The following is a 16493-nucleotide window of genomic DNA, read 5'->3' as shown; positions in this document are numbered from 1 at the left end:
TGGACATTATGGCCAAACAATTCTGCTTTTGTTTCATCAGACCAGAGGACAGTTCTCCAAAAAGTACGATATTTGTCCCCATGTGCAGTTGCAAACCGTAGTCTGGCTTTTTTTATGGTGGTTTTGGAGCTGTGGCTTCCTCCTTGCTGAGCAGCCTTTCAGGTTATGTCGAGATAGGCCTCGTTTTACTGTGGATATAGATACTTTTGTACCTGTTTCCTCCAGCATCTTCACAAGGTCCTTTGCTGTTGTTCTAGGATTGATTCACACTAAAGTACGTTCATCTCTAGGAGACAGAATGTGTCTCCTTCCTGAGCGGTATGATGGCTGCGTGGTCCCATGGTGTTTATACTTGTGTACTATTGTTTGTATAGATGAACGTGGTACCTTCAGGCATTTGGAAATTGCTCCCAAGGATGAACCAGACTTGTGGAGGTCTACCATTTTTTTTTTTGAGGTCTTGGCTGATTTCTTTTGATTTTCCCACGATGTCAAGCAAAGAGGCACTGAGTTTGAAGGTAGGCCTTGAAATACATCCACAGGTACACCTCCAATTGACTCAAATTATGTCAATTAGCCTATCAGAAGCTTCTAAAGCCATGACATCATTTTCTGGAATTTCCAAAGCTGTTTAAAAGCACAGTCAACTTAGTGTATGTAAACTTCTGACCCACTGGAATTGTGATACAGTGAAATATAAGTGAAATAATCTGTCTGTAAACAATTGTTGGAAAAATTACTTGTGTCATGCACAAAGTAGATGTCCGAACCAACTTGCCAAAACTATAGTTTGTTAACAAAAAATTTGTGGAGTGGTTGAAAAACAAGTTTTAATGACTCCAACCTAAGTGTATGTAAACTTCCGACTTCAACTGTACACTACAGTTCAAAAGTTTGGGTCACTTAGAAATGTCCTTGTTTTCGAAAGAAAAGCAATTTTTATGTCCATTAAAGTAACATCAAATTAATCAGAAATACAGTGTAAACATTGTTAATGTTTTAAATGTATATTGTAGCTGGAAACGGCTGATTTTTAATGGAATATCTATATAGGCGTACAGAGGCCCATTATCAGCAACCATCAGTCCTGTGTTCCAATGGCACGTTGTGTTTGCTAATTCAAGTTTATCATTTTAAAAGGCTAATTGATCATTAGAAAACCCTTTTGCAATTATGTTAGCACATCTGAAAACTGTTGTGCTGATTAAAGAAGCAATAAAACTGGCCTTCTTGAGACAAGTTGCTTATCTGGAGCATCAGCAATTGTGGGTTTGATTACAGGCTCAAAATGGCTAGAAACAAATAACTTTCTTCTGAAACTCATCAGTCTATTCTTGTTCTGAGAAATGAAGGCTATTCCATGCGAGAAATTGCCAAGAAACTGAAGATTTCGTACAACGCTGTGTACTGCTCCCTTCACAGAACAGCGCAAACTGGCTCTAACCAGAATAGAAAGAGGAGTGGGAGGCCCCAGTGCACAAATGAGCAAGAGGACAAATACATTACAGTGTCTACATTGAGAAACAGGCGCCTCACAGGTCCTCAACTGGCAGCTTCATTAAATAGTACCCGCAAAACACCAGTCTCAACGTCAACAGTGAAGAGGCGACTCCAGGATGCTGACCTTCTAGGCAGAGTTGCAAAGAAAAAGCCATATCTCAGACTGGCCAATAAAAATAAAAGATTAAGATGGGCAGTCTGAGATATGGCTTTTTCTTTGCAACTCTGCCTAGAAGGTCAGCATCCCCGGAGTCGCCTCTTCACTGTTGACGTGGAATTATGTATTAACCAAAAAAGGGTCCCTCAGTAAGAGCATTGAAGATGGGTCGTGGCTGGGTCTTCCAGCATGACAATGACCCGAAACACACAGCCAGGGCAACTAAGGAGTGGCTCCGTAAGAAGCATCTCAAGGTCCTGGAGTGGCCTAGCCAGTCTCCAGACCTGAACCCAATAGAAAATCTACTGGTATACAGAAGATAAACCCTATTTGGTAAAATACCAAGTCCATATCATGGCAAGAACAGCTCAAATAAGCAAAGAGAAATGACAGTCCATCATTACTTTAAGACATGAAGGTCAGTCAATCCTGAAAATGTGAAGAACTTTGAAAGTTTCTTCAAGTGAAGTCACAAAAATCATCAAGTGCTTTGATGAAACTGGCTCTCATGAGGACCGCCACAGGAAAGGAATACCCAGAGTTACATTTGTTACCAGCCTCAGAAATTGCAGGCCTAATAAATGCTTCACAGAGTTCAAGTAACAGACACATCTCAACATCAACTGTTCAAAGGAGACTGCGAGAATCAAGCCTTCATGGTCGAATTGCTGCAAAGAAACCACTACTAAAGTACACCAATAAGAAGAAGAGATTTTCTTGGGCCAAGATACACAAGCAACGGACATTAGACCGGTCGAAATCTGTTCAAATTGGAAAATTTTGGTTCAAACCGTCGTGGCTTTGTGAGACGTGATGTGGGTGAACGGATGATCTCTGCATGTGTAGTTCCCACAGTGAAGCATGGAGGTGGAGGTGTTATGGTGTTGGGTGCTTTGCTGGTGACACTGTCTGTGATTTATTTAGAATTCAAGGCACACTTAACCAGCATGGCTACCACAGCATTCTGCAGTGATACGCCATCCCATCTGGTTTGGACTTAGTGGGACTATCATTTGTTTTTCAACAGGACAATGACCCAACACACCTCCAGGCTGTGTAAGGGCTATTTTACCAAGAAGAAGAGTGATGGAGTGCTGCATCAGATGACCTGGCCTCCACAATCCCCCGACCACATCCAAATTGAGATGCTTTGGAATGAGTTGGACCGCAAAGTGAAGGAAAAGCAGCCAACAAATGCTGAGCATCTGTGGGAACTCCTTCAAGACTGTTGGAAAAGCATTCCAGGTGAAGCTGGTTGAGAGAATGCCAAGAGTGTGCAAAGCTGTCATCAAGGCAAAGGGTGGCTATTTGAAGATTCTCAAATATATAATATTTTTTGATTTGTTTAACACTTTTTTGGTTACTACATGATTCCATGTGTTATTTCATAGTTTTGCTGTCTTCACTATTATTCTACAATGTAGAAAACAGTAAAAATAAAGAAAAATCCTGGAATGAGTAGGTGTCCAGACTTTTGACTGGTAGTTTATCTACAACACAAAATCAATTTTTCGTGTTTGTATAGTGCGTATGTTATTGTGTGTGTCTGTGCCTATGTTTGTGTTGCTTCACAGTCCCCGCTGTTCCATAAGGTGTATTTTTATCTGTTTTTAAAAAATCTGATTCTACTGCTTGCGTCAGTTACCTGATGTGGAATAGAGTTCCATGTAGTCATGGCTCTGTGTAGTACTGTGTGCCTCCCATAGTCTGTTCTGGACTTGGGGACTGTGTAGAGACCTCTGGTGACATGTCTTGTGGAGTATGCATTGGTGTCTGAGCTGTGTGCTAGCCCTTTAATTAGACAGCTTGGTGCTTTCAACATGTCAATACCTCTCACAAATACAAGTAGTGATGAAGACAATCTCTCCTCCACTTTGAGCCAGGAGAGATTGACATGCATATTATTAATGTTTGCTGTCTGTGTACATCCAAGGGCCAGCCGTGCTGCCCTGTTCTGAGCCAATTGAAATTTTCCTAAGTCCCTCTTTGTGGCACCTGACCAGATGACTGAACAGCAGTCCAGGTGCGACAAAACTAGAGCCTGTAGGACATGCCTTGTAGATAGTGCTGTTAAGAAGGTACAGCAGTGCTTTATAATCGTCATACTTCTCCCTGTCTTAGCTGCTGTTGTATCAATATGTTTTGACCATGACAGTTTACAATCCAGGGTTACTCCAAGCAGTTTAGTCACCTCAAATTGCTCAATTTCCATATGATTTATTACAAGATTTAGTTGAGGTTCAGGGCTTAGTGAATGATTTGTACCAAATGCAATGCTTTTAGTTTTTGAAATATTTAGGACTAACTTATTCCTTGCCACCCATTCTGAAACTAACTGCAGCTCTTTGTTAAGTGTTGCAGTCATTTCAGTCGCTGTAGTAGCTGACTTGTATAGTGTTGAATCATCCACATACATAGACACACTGGCTTTACTCAAAGCCAGTGACATTTTGTTAGTATATATTGAAAAAAGTAAGGGGCCTAGACAACTGCCCTGGGGAATTCCTGATTCTACCTGGATTATGTTGGAGAGGATTCAATTAAAGAACACCCTCTGTGCTCTGTTAGACAGGTAAATCTTTATCCACAATATAGCAGGGGGTGTAAAGCCATAACACATTTTTCCAGCAGCAGACTGTGATCAATAATGTCAATAGCCACACTGAAGTCTAACAAATCAGCCCCCACAACCTTTTTATCATCAATTTATCTCTGCCAATCATCAGTCATTTGTATAAGTGTTGTGCTTGTTGAATGTCCTTCCCTATAAGCGTACTGAAAGTCTGTTGTCAATTTGTTTACTGTGAAATATCATTGTATCAAATTGGTCAAACACAATTTCTTTCAAACATTTTCTAAAGGTTGGTAACAGGCTGATTGCTCGGCTATTTGAGTCAGTAAAGGGGTCTTAAGTATTCTTAGGTAGCAGAATGACTTTCTTCCAACCAGGCCTGAGGGCACACACTTTCTGGTAGGCTTAAATTGACGATATGGCAAATAGGAGTGGCAATATCGTCCGCTATTATCCTCAGTAATTTTCCATCGAAGTTGTCAGACCCCAGTGGCTTGTCATTGTTGATAGATCAAAATATTTTTTTCACCTCTTCCACACTCACTTTACGGAATTCAAAATTACAATTCTTGTCTTTCATAATTTGGTCAGATATACTTGGATGTGTAGTGTCAGAGTTTGTTGCTGACATGTCATGCCTAAATTTGCAAATTTGCCAATGAAAAAATAATTAAAGTAGTTGGCAATATCAGTGGGTTTTGTGATGAATGAGCCAACTGATTCAATGAATGATGGAGCTGAGTTTGCCTTTTTCCCCATACATTTTATTGAATGTGCTCCAAAGCTTTTTACTATAATTCTTTATGTCATTTATCTTTATTTCATAGTGTAGTTTCTTCTTCTTTTTATTCAGTTTAGTCACATGTTTCCCAATTTGCAATACGTTTGCCAATTGGTTGTGCAGCCAGACTTATTTTACATTCCTTTGGCCTCATCCCTCTCAACCATACCATTTTTCAATTCCTCATCAATCCACGGGGATTTAACAGTTTTTACAGTCATTTTCTTAATGGGTGCATGCGTACTAGTAACAGGAATAAGCAATATCATGAATGTGTCAAGTGCGACGTCTGTTTGCTCCTCATTACACACCATGGACCAACAAATATTATTTATGTCAACAACATAGGAATCACTACAAAACGTATTGTATACTAGGCCCAGCCTTTGGAACTTTGGTTTTCCTAGATATGGCTACTATATTGTGATCACTACATCCGATGGATCTGGATAATGCTTTCAAGCACATTTCTGCAGCATTAGTAAAGATGTGATCAATACATGTTGATGATTTCATTCCTGTGCTGTTTGTAACTACCCTGGTAGGTTGACTGATAACCTGAAGCAGGTTGCAGGCAATGGTTACAGTTTGAAGCTTTTTCTGGAGTTGGCAGCTTGATGAAAGCCAGTCAATATTTAAATCACCCAGAAAATATACCTCTCTGTTGATATCACATACACTACCAGTCAAAAGTTTAAGAACACCTACTCATTCAAGGGTTTTTCATTATTTGTATTATTCTCTACATTGTAGAATAATAGTGAAAACATCAAAACTATGTAATAACACATATTGAATCATGTAGTAACCAAAAACTGTCAAACAAATCAAAATATATTTTATATTTGAGATTCTTTAAATAGCCACCCTTTGCCTTGATGACAGCTTTGCACACTCTTGACATTCTCTCAACCAGCTTCACCTGGAATGCTTTTCCAACAGTCTCTAAGGAGTTTCCAAACCATCGCAATTTGGTTGAGGTCGGCCAAGGTCATCTGATGCAGCACTCCATCACTCTCCTTCTTGGTAAAATAGCCCTTACACAGCCTGGAGGTGTGTTGGGTCATTGTCTTGTTGAAAAACAAATGATAGTCCCACTAAGTTCAAACCAGATGTGAAGGTGTATCGCTGCAGAATGCTGTGGTAGCCATGCTGGTTAAGTGTGCCTTCAATTCTAAATAAATCACAAACATTGTCATGAGCAAAGCTGGACTCATCAGACCAAAGGGCAGATTTCCATCAGTCTAATGTCCATTGCTTGTGTTTCTTGGCCCAAGCAGGTCTCTTCTTATTATTGGTGTCCTTTAGTAGTAGTTAGTTTGCAGCAATTCGACCATGAAGGCCTGGTTCACCCAATCTCTTTTGATCAGTTTATGTTGAGATGTGTCTGTTACTTGAACTCTGTGAAGCATTTATTTGGGCTGTAATTTCTGAGGCTGGTAACTCTAATGAACTTATCAACTGCAGCAGAGGTAACGCTGGGTATTCCTTTCCTTTGGCGGTCCTCATGAGAGCCAGTTTCATCATAGCGCTTCATGGTTTTTCCGACTGCACTTGAATAAACTTTTCAAAGTTCTTGAAATCTTCCTGATTGACTGACCTTAAAGTAATGATGGACTGTCGTTTCTCTTTGCTTATTTGAGCTGTTCTTGCCATAATATGGACTTTATGTTTTACCAAATAGGGCTATCTTCTGGATACCACTCCTACCTTGTCACAACACAAGTGATTGGCTCAAACACATTAAGAAGGAAATACATTTCACAAATGAACTTTTAACAAGGCACACATGTTAATTGAAATGCATTCCAGGTGACTTCCTCATGAAGCTGGTTGAGAGAATGCCAAGAGTCAGCAAAGCTTTCATCAAGGCGAAGGGTGGCTACTTTTTTCGTTACTAGATGATTCCATATGTGTTATTTCATAGTTTTGATGTCTTCTCTATTATTCTGGAATGAGTAGGTGTGTCCAAACTTTTGACTGGTACTGTATGTTAATGTATGTTATTTTGAGCACTTTTCTGGGATGCTTGCATGTTTTCATTGCTTTGCTGGGAAGCTTTGCAGACGTAGCCTAGATGTTCTCATGTTATTTATGTTAGTGCAGGGTGAGTTGAACATAGTGGACTTCCTACTAGGGCACACCGCCTCAGCGCTAACATCATAAATCTGGTTCATAGGCACAGGATTGCTGCATACAATAGCTGTAGGATCAGCAGAGGCATTCAGGGCAGTTAGAGGGACATAAATGAAGTTACTTACATTGTGTCTACCAATGCCCCTGGTATAATGTACATTTGCTAAAGCATTATGATGACTCAGCGACACAATGGTAGGGATTAACTGAGCTGGGTTTGGGTCATTGATAAGTCATTGTCTCAACGCAGACTTGTAATGCTGTGAAAGGATCCAGGAACCCAAATGATTTGGGTGGATCCCATCCTCCTTATAAAACATGTTTTGTTTCCAAAAGGTATCGAAATTGTCAACTAAAGTTACACCCATTGAGCTGCAATAATCACATAGCCAGTTGTGAAGAGAAAGAATCCTGCTAGAGCGTTCAATGCCGCGATTCAGAGAGGGCACAGGGCCAGATATGATGGGTCTTTTATTAGTTTCTAGCAGAGAATCAATCAGCTCTTTGAAATCCAGTTTCAACTGTTCAGGGCAGCCCTTATATTTTATTTGTTATTTAACCTTTATTTATACAGGTTTTTCTCATTGAGATAACATCTATTTTTCAAGAGAGACCTGGTCCAACAGCAGCAGGGGGAACAAAGTTTCAGACAAAACAACTTACATACAGTGGGGAAAAAAAGTATTTAGTCAGCCACCAATTGTGCAAGTTCTCCCACTTAAAAAGATGAGAGAGGCCTGTAATTTTCATCATAGGTACAAGTCAACTATGACAGACAAAATGAGAAAAAAAATTCCAGAAAATCACATTGTAGGATTTTTAATGATTTTATTTGCAAATTATGGTGGAAAATAAGTATTTGGTCAATAGCAACAGTTTCTCAATACTTTGTTATATACCATTTGTTGGCAATGACACAGGTCAAAAGTTTTCACACACTGTTGCTGGTATTTTGGCCCATTCCTCCATGCAGATCTCCTCTAGAGCAGTGATGTTTTGGGGCTGTCGCTGGGCAACACGCACTTTCAACTCCCTCCAAAGATTTTCTATGGGGTTGAGATCTGGAGACTGGCCTGGCCACTCCAGGACCTTGAAATGCTTCTTACGAAGCCACTCCTTCGTTGCCCGGGCGGTGTGTGTCACACCCTGGCTCTGGGGACTCTATATGTTGAGCCAGGGTGTGTAAATTCTATGTGTTTATGTTCTATGTTGTAGATTCTAGTTGTTCTATTTCTATGTTGGCCAGTGTGGTTCTCAATCAGAGGCAACGAGTGTCAGCTGTGGCTGGTTGTCTCTGATTGGGAACCACATTTAGACAGGCCGTTTTCCCACAGTAGTTGTGGGATCTTGTTCCGTGTTGGTTGTATTTTGTAGCCAAGGACTTCACGTGTCATTATCGTTTGTTGTTTTGTTCTTGTTATCACTATTGATAATAAAGTATGTTCGCTCATCACGCTGCGCCTTGGTCCTCCTCTCTTCTCGACGATCGTGACAGAAGATCCCACCATACCAGGACCAAGCAGCGTGTCCAGGAACACACGCAGGAGGTAACTCTAGTGGAGGTCCTCCTCGGTTGGGGGCAGATTACGGAGGAGGAGGCCGTCCGGTACCGGAAGGCTATGAAGGGGGAGACCCAGGCAGGAGAGGAGAAGTGGCGCCAACAGGGCCGTGGTCGGACAGGCGAGAGGCACCCCCAATACATTTTTATGGGGGGCACACGGCATGGGCGATGGGGCAGCAGGAGGCTGCCACAGGGCGAATTGGGAGATTAGGAGAGGAGGCCACCGGGTTTGGGGGGCCGGAAGGCGGGTTGGCGGAGCCTGGATGTAGAGCAGAGCCAACTCACCGTACTCAGGCATGGCAGCATGAGACTGGGCAGGTTCCGGGGTATGCGGAGCTGCGTACTGTGCCACGAGTGGTCCGGCACGTCCTGTGCGAGCACGCCGCACGTGTCGTGCGAAGGTGGGCATGCAGCCAGGACGGAGTGTGCCGGCTCAGCGCTCGTGGTCTCCAGTGCCCCTCCTCGGTCCCGGATATCCTGCGCCAGTGTCACGTGCTGTTATGCCAGTACGTGTACACAGCCCTGTACGTCCTGTGCTGATGCCTCTCACAGAGTGTGTGAAGGTAGGCATTCAGCCAGGACGGGTTGTGTCAGCTCTTCACTCCATGTCTCCAATCCGTCTCCACAGCCCAGCCCGGCCTGTTCCTGCTCCTCGCACCAAGCCTACGGTGCGCGTCGCCAGCCCGGCTCGGCCTGTTCCTGCCCCTCGCACCAAGCCTACGGTGCGCGTCGCCAGCCCGGCCCGGCCTGTTCCTGCCCTTCGCACCAAGCCTACGGTGCGCGTCGCCAGCCCGGCCCGGCCTGTTCCTACCCTTCGCACCAAGCCTACGGTGCGCGTCGCCAGCCCGGCCCGGCCTGTTCCTGCCCCTCGCACCAAGCCTACGGTGCGCGTCGCCAGCTCGGCCCGGCCTGTTCCTGCTCCCCGCACCAAGCTAATGGTGAGCGTCGCCAGCCCGGCCCGGCCTGTTCCTGCTCCCCGCACCAAGCTAATGGTGCGCGTCGCCAGCCCGGCCCGGCCTGTTCCTACTCCCCGCACCAAGTTAATGGTGCGCGTCGCCAGCCCGGCCCGGCCTGTTCCTGCTCCCCGCACCAAGCTAATGGTGCGCGTCGCCAGCCCGGCCCGGCCTGTTCCTGCTCCCCGCACCAAGCTAATGGTGCGCGTCGCCAGCCCGGCCCGGCCTGTTCCTGCTCCCCGCACCAAGCTAATGGTGCGCGTCGCCAGCCCTGCCCGGCCTGTTCCTGCTCCACGCACCAAGCCAGGGGTGCGCATCGTCAGCCCGGTCCGGCCCGTTGCTGCTCCACGCACCAAGCCAGGGGTGCGCATTGTCAGCCCGGCCCGGCCTGTTCCTACTCCCCGCACCAAGTTAATGGTGCGCGTCGCCAGCCCGGCCCGGCCTGTTCCTGCTCCCCGCACCAAGCTAATGGTGCGCGTCGCCAGCCCGGCCCGGCCTGTTCCTGCTCCCCGCACCAAGCTAATGGTGCGCGTCGCCAGCCCGGCCCGGCCTGTTCCTGCTCCCCGCACCAAGCTAATGGTGCGCGTCGCCAGCCCTGCCCGGCCTGTTCCTGCTCCACGCACCAAGCCAGGGGTGCGCATCGTCAGCCCGGTCCGGCCCGTTGCTGCTCCACGCACCAAGCCAGGGGTGCGCATTGTCAGCCCGGTCCGGCCCGTTCCTGCTTCCCGCACCAAGCTAATGGTGCACGTCGCCAGCCCAGCCCGGCCTGTTCCTGCTCCACGCACCAAGCCAGGGATGCGCATCGTCAGCCCGGTCCGGCCCGTTGCTGCTCCACGCACCAAGCCAGGGGTGCGCATCGTCAGCCCGGTCCGGCCCGTTCCTGCTTCCCGCACCAAGCCAATGGTGCGCGTCGCCAGCCCGGCCCGGCCTGTTCCTGCCACTCGCACCAAGCCTACGGTGCGCGTCGCCAGCCCGGCTCGGCCTGTTCCTGCCCCTCGCACCAAGCCTACGGTGCGCGTCGCCAGCCCGGCCCGGCCTGTTCCTGCCCTTCGCACCAAGCCTACGGTGCACGTCGCCAGCCCGGCCCGGCCTGTTCCTACCCTTCGCACCAAGCCTACGGTGCGCGTCGCCAGCCCGGCCCGGCCTGTTCCTGCTCCCCGCACCAAGCTAATGGTGAGCGTCGCCAGCCCGGCCCGGCCTGTTCCTGCTCCCCGCACCAAGCTAATGGTGCGCGTCGCCAGCCCGGCCCGGCCTGTTCCTGCTCCCCGCACCAAGTTAATGGTGCGCGTCGCCAGCCCGGCCCGGCCTGTTCCTGCTCCCCGCACCAAGCTAATTGTGCATGTCGCCAGCCCGACCCGGCCTGTTCCTGCTCCCGCACCAAGCTAATGGTGCGCGTCGCCAGCCCGGCCCGGCCTGTTCCTGCTCCCCGCACCAAGCTAATGGTGCGCGTCGCCAGCCCGGCCCGGCCTTTTCCTGCTCCACGCACCAAGCCAGGGGTGCGCATCGTCAGCCCGGTCCGGCCCGTTGCTGCTCCACGCACCAAGCCAGGGGTGCGCATTGTCAGCCCGGTCCGGCCCGTTCCTGCTTCCCGCACCAAGCTAATGGTGCGCGTCGCCAGCCCGGCCCGGCCTGTTCCTGCTCCACGCACCAAGCCAGGGGTGCGCATCGTCAGCCCGGTCCGGCCCGTTGCTGCTCCACGCACCAAGCCAGGGGTGCGCATCGTCAGCCCGGTCCGGCCCGTTCCTGCTTCCCGCACCAAGCCAATGGTGCGCGTCGCCAGCCCGGCCCGGCCTGTTCCTGCCACTCGCACCAAGCCAGGGGTGCGAGTCGTCAGCCCGGTACGGGCCGTTCCGGCTCCACGCACCAAGCCAGGGGTGCGCATCGTCAGCCCGGTCCGGCCCATTGCTGCTCCACGCACCAAGCCAGGGGTGCGCATCGTCAGCCCGGTCCGGCCCGTTCCTGCTCCACGCACCAAGCCAGGGGTGCGCATCATCAGTCCGGCACAACCCGTGCCTGGGTCACCGGTGCCTGGTCAGGTACCGGTCAGCTGCTCCACACCGGAGCCTAAGGTATCCGCTCCTACGATGTCCAGTCCAGCTCCAGCCAGCGGGGCCAGACCGGACCAGGGGCGCTACGGGGGGATGGTTGAAGGGTGGTGGTCTAGCCCGGAGCCGGAACCGCCTCCGAGGAGGAATGCCCACCCAGCCCTCCCCTGTTTGGTTTATGTTTAGGCGCGGTCGCAGTCCGCGCCTTTGGGGGGGGGTACTGTCACACCCTGGCTCTGGGGACTCTATATGTTGAGCCAGGGTGTGTAAATTCTATGTGTTTATGTTCTATGTTGTAGATTCTAGTTGTTCTATTTCTATGTTGGCCAGTGTGGTTCTCAATCAGAGGCAACGAGTGTCAGCTGTGGCTGGTTGTCTCTGATTGGGAACCACATTTAGACAGGCTGTTTTCCCACAGTAGTTGTGGGATCTTGTTCCGTGTTGGTTGTATTTTGTAGCCAAGGACTTCACGTGTCGTTATCGTTTGTTGTTTTGTTCTTGTTATCACTATTGATAATAAAGTATGTTCGCTCATCACGCTGCGCCTTGGTCCTCCTCTCTTCTCGACGATCGTGACAGTGTGTTTGGGATCATTGTCATGCTGAAAGACCCAGCCACGTTTCATCTTCAATGCCCTTGCTGATGGAAGGAGGTTTTCACTCAAAATCTCCCGATACATGACCCCATTCGTCCTTTCCTTTGCACGGATCAGTCGTCCTGGTCCCTTTGCAGAAAAACAGCCACTAAGCAGGTAGCTTAGTGGTTAAGAGCGTTGTGCCAGTAACCGAAAGGTCGCTGGTTCTAATCCCCGAGCTGACTAGGTGAAAAATATGTCGATGTGCCCTTGAGCAAGGCACTTAACCCTAATTGCTCCTGTAAGTCGCTCTGGATAAGAGCGTCTGCTAAATGACAAAAATGTAAAATGTAATGTTTCCACCCCCATGCTTCACAGTAGGTATGGTGTTCTTTGGATGCAACTCAGCATTCTTTGTCCTCCAAATACGACGAGTTGAGTTTTTACCAAAAAGTTATATTTTGGTTTCATCTGACCATATGACATTCTCCCAATCCTCTTCTGGATCATCCAAATGCACTCTAGCAAACTTCAGACGGGCCTGGACATGTACTGCCTTAAGCAGGGGGACACGTCTGGCACTGCAGGATTTGAGTCCCTGGCGGCGTAGTGTGTTACTGATGGTAGGCTTTGTTACTTTGGTCCCAGTTCTCTGCAATTCATTCACTGGTGTGTGGTTCTGGGATTTTTGCTCACCGTTCTTGTGATCATTTTGACCCCACGGGGTGAGATCTTGCGTGGAGCCCCAGATCGAGGGAGATTATCAGTGGTCTTGTATGTCTTCCATTTCCTAATAATTGCTCCCACAGTTGATTTCTTCAAACCAAGCTGCTTACCTATTGCAGATTCAGTCTTCCCAGCCTGGTGCAGGTCTACAATTTTGTTTCTGGTGTCCTTTGACAGCTCTTTGGTCTTGGCCATAGTGGAGTTTGGAGTGTGACTGTTTGAGGTTGTGGACAGGTGTCTTTTATACTGATAACAAGTTCAAACAGGTGCCATTAATACAGGTAACGAGTGGAGGACAGAGGAGCCTCTTAAATAAGAAGTTACAGGTCTGTGAGAGCCAGAAATCTTGCTTGTTTGTAGGTGACCAAATACTTATTTTCCACCATAATTTGCAAATCAATTAATAAAAAATCCTACAATGTGATTTTCTGGATTTTTTTTCTCAATTTGTCTGTCATAGTTGACGTGTACGTATGATGAAAATTACAGGCCTCTCTCATCTTGTTAAGTGGGAGAACTTGCACAATTGGTGGCTGACTAAATACTTTTTTTCACCACTGTACACTAACACAACATTGAACAAAACTATAGACACATACAGTACAACAATTACATATTACGTAAAGAAACACAAATGTCATAACAAAAAAATAGCTGTACTAAAGACAATTACATGCTTCTATGATATTTACATCGACCAAGTGTTTAAACTCCACCAACGTGACTAAATCATCAAATGTTTAAGTGTTCAGGAGAGAATTCCAGGACCACGGAGCTGAGCAACTAAAACTATTTCTACCATGACCTGTTCTAATTCTTGGTACTGTTAAAAGCAAATGAGAATGGGACCGTAATTGATTTTTATTTACTGACCTGATTAAAAAAGAACTCAAGCCTACTCAAGGTCAATGATGACCAGCCAATGGCTCTGTAGAGATCACAATGATGTGTTAGACGTTTTTGATCGGTAATGAACCTGAGGGGCCGCATGATATACTAAATCAAGTGCTGTCAGGGTAGTGGTTGAGGCCTGCATATACACTGCTCAAATAAATTAAGGGAACACTAAAATAACACATCCTAGATCTGAATGAATGAAATAATCTTATTAAATACTTTTTTCTTTACATAGTTGAATGTGCTGACAACAAAATCACACAAAAATTATCAATGGAAATCAAATTTATCAACCCATGGAGGTCTGGATTTGGAGTCACCCTCAAAATTAAAGTGGAAAACCACACTACAGGCTGATCCAACTTTGATGTAATGTCCTTAAAACAAGTCAAAATGAGGCTCAGTAGTGTGTGTGGCCTCCACGTGCCTGTATGACCTCCCTACAACGCCTGGGCATGCTCCTGATGAGGTGGCGGATGGTCTCCTGAGGGATCTCCTCCCAGACCTGGACTAAAGCATCCGCCAACTCCTGGACAGTCTGTGGTGCAACGTGGCGTTGGTGGATGGAGCGAGACATGATGTCCCAGATGTGCTCAATTGGATTCAGGTCTGGGGGAACGGGCGGGCCAGTCCATAGCATCAATGCCTTCCTCTTGCAGGAACTGCTGACACACTCCAGCCACATGAGGTCTAGCATTGTCTTGCATTAGGAGGAACCCAGGGCCAACCGCACCAGCATATGGTCTCACAAGGGGTCTGAGGATCTCATCTCGGTACCTAAAGCAGTCAGGCTACCTCTGGCGAGCACATGGATGGCTGTGCGGCCCCCCAATGAAATGCCACCCCACACCATGACTGACCCACCGCCAAACCGGTAATGCTGGATGATGTTGCAGGCAGCAGAACGTTCTCCACGGCGTCTCCAGACTCTGTCATGTCTGTCACATGTGCTCAGTGTGAACCTGCTTTCATCTGTGAAGAGCACAGGGCGCCAGTGGCGAATTTGCCAATCTTGGTGTTCTCTGGCAAATGCCAAACGTCCTGCACGGTATTGGGCTGTAAGCACAACCCCCCACCTGTGGACGTCGGGCCCTCATACCACCCTCATGGAGTCTGTTTCTGACCGTTTGAGCAGACACATGCACATTTGTGGCCTGCTGGAGGTCATTTTGCAGGGCTCTGGCAGTGCTCCCCCTGCTCCTCCTTGCACAAAGGCAGAGGTAGCAGTCCTGCTGCTGGGTTGTTGCCCTCCTACGGCCTCCTCCACGTCTCCTGATGTACTGGCATGTCTCCTGGTAGCGCCTCCATGCTCTGGACACTACGCTGACAGACACAGCAAACCTTCTTGCCACAGCTCGCATTGATGTGCCATCCTGGATAAGCTGCATTACCTGAGCCACTTGTGTGGGTTGTAGACTCCGTCTCATGCTACCACTAGAGTGAAAGCACCGCCAGCATTCAAAAGTGACCAAAACATCAGCCAGGAAGCATAGGAACTGAGAAGTGGTCTGTGGTCACCACCTGCAAAACCAGTCCTTTATTGGGGGTGTCTTGCTAATTGCCTATAATTTCCACCTGTTGTCTATTCCATTTGCACAACAGCATGTGAAATGTATTGTCAATCAGTGTTGCTTCCTAAGTGGACAGTTTGATTTCACAGAAGTGTGATTGACTTGGAGTTACATTGTGTTGTTTAAGTGTTCCCTTTATTTTTTTGAGCAGTGTATATAACATCACTAAAATATAAAACCACCAGTAATGTACATCGTACCAGCTCCTTCCTGGCCTCCAGAAAAAAACAAGCCTTATGCCGGTAATAAAAACCTATTCTCAGCTTGAGCTTCCTTATCAAGTTCTCCACTTGAACAGTGAAGCTTTGCTTGTCATCCACCCACACTCCCAAATATTTGTACACTTTGACTTGCTCTATAGTATGTCCATCCAATGGAGCAATGACATGATTAATAACATGCCTGGCATTTGAAAATACCATGCATTTTGTTTTACCCAAATTCAGAACCAGCTCTTTGGGCATTTTCAAAAGCTAAAGATAAACTACTACCACTTGAATAAAGAACAGTATCATCTGCATAAAAATGAACATCTGCTGTTTCAATATGATCCCCAATGTTGTTGATATACAAAATGAACAACAGTGGGCCCAAAATAGAACCTTGCGCAACACCTGAGCACAACTCCATGGACTCAGATTTACAACCATCCGCCATTACACATTGTGTACGATTTGATAGGTAAATTAGAAATCAATCTAGAGCATGACCAGTAATTCCACCACATTTTAAACTTTGCACCAACACAGCATGGTCCACAGTGATTAGCCTTCGACTAATCAATAAAGACAGACACACAATATAACTTCTTGTCAAGGGCAAAGTGGAAGTCATTTAAAACCTTCAATGTTGCTGAAACAGTGCTATGGCCAGACCTAAAACCTGATTGCATTCCATTTAAGATGTTGTTTTCTTGGAGGTAGGCCTTCAGCTGCCTAATAACTAAGGACTCCAGTACCTTAGACAGTACAGAACATTTTGATATGGGTTGATAGTTGTCAAGTAGCGAAGGATCTCCAC

This window comes from Coregonus clupeaformis, chromosome 20 (assembly GCF_020615455.1).
Source record: "Coregonus clupeaformis isolate EN_2021a chromosome 20, ASM2061545v1, whole genome shotgun sequence".
In the NCBI taxonomy this organism is placed as follows: domain Eukaryota; kingdom Metazoa; phylum Chordata; class Actinopteri; order Salmoniformes; family Salmonidae; genus Coregonus; species Coregonus clupeaformis.
The sequence above is the reverse complement of the archived record's forward strand: the minus strand, read 5'-3'. Positions refer to the sequence as shown.